A 5,238-nucleotide genomic window follows, 5' to 3' on the forward strand; every position below is an offset into this window, starting at 1 on the left:
AAAGAAAAACAAAAGAAAAACAAAGAAAACAAAACAAAAACAAAACAAAACAAAACAAAACAAAAAGAAAAACAAAGAAAAGAAAAGAAAACAAACCAATGCAAAGGAATGAAATCAAGAAAATCGAGAAAGAAACAAAGAAAACCAATGAAAACCAAGAAAAACAAAATAAGAAAAGGAAGAAGAAAAGGAAGAAGAAAAGGAAAAACAAAATAAGAAAAGGAAAAAGAAAAGAAAAAAGAAAAGAAAAAACAAAATACTTGGCAGTGCTAAACAAAAACTTGTATGCAAATTAGTGCTCAATAATCTTATTTTTTAATTCCTCCTCCTCTATGTCCCCTTAATCTTATTTTTTAATTCCTTTATACTTAAAGAATTTTTACTACATGCAGGAGTGACATATGGCGGACGATAGAGCCGAGCCGCTTAGGGATCCGGAGGCTGAACGTTATTTAATGGGCATCATCAACAACGAGATTCCTTATGTGCCGGGCTCAGAATATGAGCAAGAAGAGGATGTAGTCTCTTCTTTTCTGAACCTTGACGGTGATCAAGAAGGCGATAATCAAGAAGGTGAAGGAACGGACATTGTCGACGGAGGTCAACCGTCAACAAACGACTATCTCGAATTGCAAGTAGCAACCACCTCCGGCGAGGTATATATATACATTGAGCCTCTCGTGATACAAACTTACTGAAATGTGAATACATATGTATTAACGCGCACGACTCTCTTTCTTTTTTTAGCCCTCGGCCGGATCGAGTACGACAAAGCGTGGCAAATCCAAGGCGATGAAAACAGGAGAAACATATGCCATTGAGTTTGTCAGTGAAACCGGCAAGCCCCTACAGCACACCTCAAAGTTTATCAACCAATGCGGAGTCGTTGTTAGAGACAACGTCCCGATCACCGTCCAGGAATGGAAGGAGCCAAAGAAGGCACGTCTTGGTTTCAGTTTTGTCGACAAGAGAACGAAAAAGGATTGCTGGAGAAAGCTTATGGAACATTTCATTCTACCTCCGGAATACAACAAAGTCGATGAATTCGGTAACGAGGTTCCGGGTGGACGTGAGAGGAGGAGGCTAGTTAAAGAGTTCGCTCTTCAGAAGATGGGCGAAGCATTCCGGAAATTCAAGAAAAATTTAACCCGTGACCATGTCAACAAGGGCAAGACTCCGGATTTCAATGGAAAACATGAGAAACTGAAAGATGATTGGCCAGAATTTGTGAGGCAAAAGCAATCGGAGCATTTCAAGGAAATATCGAAAAAAAATAAGGATAATGCGAGTAAGAAAAAGTTCCATCATATTATGGGGCCAGGAGGATACCGCCTTTCGGAGCCTAGGTGGCAGAAGATGGAGGAGGACCTGAGGGTGCGAGGAATCCCTCTAGGTACAGAGGGATGGGACCCAAGGGCCAAAAGTTGGTGGTATGGGCATGGGGGATCGCTAGACCCGGAGACAGGGGTGTGTGTTCACCGGAAGAAAAAGTTTGCTCCCACCCAAGCCCTTATTGACGCAATGACCCAAGCTCAAGAGGGCTTGATCAAGTTCAACAGAGAGAAAGACGCACTGACAACAGCCCTTGGGAATGATGAACACGGAGGACGTGTACGAGGCAAAGGCAAAGTTCCGTGGAAAGTAGGGTTTTCCCAGGACAATGACCCGTACTGTTACAGAAGCCGTAAGAGAAAGACGGACCGGGATGCAGATCTTATGGCGAAGTTTGCATCGGAACTCCATGAGTTGAAGCAGACCGTGCATGAACTAGTAAAAGAAAAATCGGCTGCAGGGCCGCATGAAGATCATGAAGCGGATCGCGGAAGCCAGCAGCGGAGAAGCAGCGTGGCTTCCACGGATGCCCCGCCTGGTGCTAGTGCACCGATGATCGAGATTCGTGCACCGGAGCCTCACTACCCCGTGGATGATGTAAAGGAGATGAAAGAATGTGATCTGCATTATCCCGTGGGGAACGTTTCCACGAAGGTAGCTAGCGGCAGTGCTTTACCCTGTACACCTGGAGCACTCCACCACAACAACCCCATTGCATATGGCTATGCTCGTGTCACGGTGGAAGACATAGTCCAAGGGTTTGAGGACCTGGAGATTGACAAACCTACACCCGATGGGGAGAGAAGACTTGGAGATGTCAAGCGCCAGATCATTCTATGGAAAAAGAAGTACATAGTGTTTCCAGGCGAGGCGCCAAGGCTAGCAAGTCCACCCCCCTCCGATGGTGGTGGTGGTGGTGGTGGCGGTGGTGGCGGTGGTGGTGGTCGTGGTGGTTCACCTACACCTCCTTCACGCCATTCGACGCCGTCCCCCGATCCACAACCTGCGGCGGGTACGACGCCCCCCAATCCTCCTCCGGCGGGTACGACGCCCCCCAATCCACCTCCGGCGAAGAAGCAGAAGCAGGCGGACAGCAAGGAAACCCGCTCCTGGACTATTAACCCGGACCCTTATGTACCTAAGACCACAAGGGTACCGGAGCCATCACCGAAGCCTCTCCTCCCAAGGCCTTGGGAACTTAGTGAAGCTGAAACCAAATTGGCCGCGTCTGCTGATTATGAGAAATGGAAGGCGGATATGAAGGCGATAAAAGAGCCTAAGCCCAAGCAAGTATTCACTGAGAAGCAAAAGAAGTGGGCTAAGGATTTTTTGACGACACCGTCCCAAGCCGAGCTGAATATGCCTGACGACTATGGACATGAACTTCGTAGGCAAGCAAAAATATTGAAGGAGGAGAAAGAAGAAAGTAAAAAAAGCGGGAAACAAGTTGACCAGCTCGGGATGCAGAAGAAACAATCGATCCCCCCGCTCATAGTGAAAGCCGGTCCGGAAGAGGACCCCGAGATCATAGCAGCTGCGGCAGCACTTGGATTGACTGTAGCGAGTGCCATGAAACAAGCGTCCGAGATGGGTTTGACTCTTCGTGCCTTCTTAGGCCTTGAGGATGCGCCAGTATGTGAGATAGCATTACAATATGTGCGGAATGGGCCTCTCGTCGAGCCTACGCGGGAAAAGAGTCTACCACCATAAATGCGAAATCTGCTACGTTGGTACAAGCAATTCATAACATGGGCCGACAAAGAATATGTTTATGCGGATGTTACAGAGGAGCATCACACCAAACGGTACTCTGTACAAGTTCATATGAGTGAATTGTTCCAGCTGTTCAATCTGCGCGACCTCGACAAATCTATGCTGAGTTGCTACGTTCTGTAAGTGATTTATTTCTACCTCATCTTGTTCTTCATTGCCTGCACTATATATATATATATATTGTCCTAACTATATTGTTGCGTACGCTATTATGCAGATTGAAGATTTGGGAATGCAAAATAAGAAACATCCATGATGTTGGGTTCATTGACCCACATATCGTTAATGGACATGTGTTACAAAATCACCCCGAAGACGTGGAGAAAGACTTGTACAAGTTTCTTAGAAAGCATCAACTCAAAAGTCATATTCTATTTCCTTACCATTTTGGGTGAGTGTTTCTCTCTTGTGCCCATTCTCTTTTGTTTACTCCATGCATGGTATGTCTAATCGATGAGTTATGCATGACTGTGCATGTAACGTGTCCGCAGGTTCCACTGGATTCTGCTAAATATTGAACTTCACACCTCCAGAGTTCTAATCATGGACTCTATGGATTCGGATCCAAAGCGTTGGGCTGACATGAGAAAAATGCTGCAAAAGTAATTATTTTCAATCATTTGAGCTCTATATCGATCGGTCTCTTTCGTTCATTTCCTAATATCAAGTAACTAATAACTCTCTTGTTCATTTAATTTTCTTTGCCCTGTAGGGTTTGGAGACGGTTCTCAGAAGAAATTGTCGGTGAATTCAAACATGAGCTAGATTTTAGAAGGTTAGTTAATGTGGATAAGCAGCCACCGGGAACCAATCTATGTGGATACTATGTTTGTGAGAACATCCGGAGACACACCTCAGAGCGGAAGGCATCGGATAGCGTGTGGAAGGCGACGGATAACTTGCGGAGGAGGCTTAGTCCAGAAGCTCGCTTCCGACCAATTCAAGATGAATTAGCAGGATTTTTCATGAGGCAAGTCATCAATCCTAAAGGAGAACACTATACCGAGGACGAAGAAATTTATATGCATACCCGAGATTGAAACTTGTTCGAAGTTGTATATGGTCATCCATCCTAATTGTGTATGGAAACTTGTTCGAAGTTGTATATGGTCACCCGAGATTGAATATATATTATATATTCCTCTTGAATTCTTCTTGTTTGAAATTTCATATGCATGTATATAGTAGCGTAGAATATGTGCACTGAAACTTCATCAAAATTAAAATAAAACACAAAATAAAATATAAAAGAAATAAAACACTACAAATTAAAAAGAAACCAGGTTTAGGGGGGCTAAAACCCTAAACCTGCGGAGGAGGCCTTTAGTCCCGGTTAGCCACGAGAACCGGGACTAAAGGTCCTCCGCCCCGACGGACCCCTGGCGCCCACGTGGACGGGCCATTAGTCCCGGTTAGCCACGAGAACCGGGACTAAAGCCTTTAGTCGCGGTTCGTAAGAGGCGCGACTAAGGGGGGGGGGTCTTTAGTCGCGCATATTTAGTCCCGGTTGCACAGCCGGGACTAAAGGGCTTTTTTCTACCAGTGAGCAGGGGTCGTGGTCGTCGGCGAAGCAGCAACACATGGGCACGGCGGCTTAAGAGTACATTTTGCCATGCTTCAGAGTATAAAGTTGCCATGTTTTTTTCAAAGTACATTTTTTGGCCTTTCTTTTGTGATAGCCAGTTCAGATGTGTTCCCACTGCAAATTTGCTATGATTGCTAAGAAACAACAAAATTGTTAAATTGCCATACATCAAGTACAAATTATCTTACAATTGTCACGATCTATATAGCAATATTTCGAATTTGCCATGTGAGCATGTGTCTCTTTTTTCAAAAAGTTGCCACTCATCTATGATTTTCCTACCTTCGCCATCATCTATATACAGGAAAAAATTGCACATATATGGACCCCACCCCCACCCCCCAATTGTTTTTTGCCATGTAACTTTCCTTTTTTTTCTTCATTTGCCATGCCCTATAGAGCAAAATTCTAAAAAATTGCCATGTCATTTGTACTATGTTTTTACTGATTGCCATCATGTGTAGTACTCACATGGCAAAACTAAGAATTTTGTTTTTCTATAATTTCCATGGCAAATTTAAGATAGAAGCATCTTTTTAAAGTTTGCC

The sequence above is a fragment of the Triticum aestivum genome, chromosome 3D (assembly GCF_018294505.1).
Source record: "Triticum aestivum cultivar Chinese Spring chromosome 3D, IWGSC CS RefSeq v2.1, whole genome shotgun sequence".
Lineage (NCBI taxonomy): Eukaryota > Viridiplantae > Streptophyta > Magnoliopsida > Poales > Poaceae > Triticum > Triticum aestivum.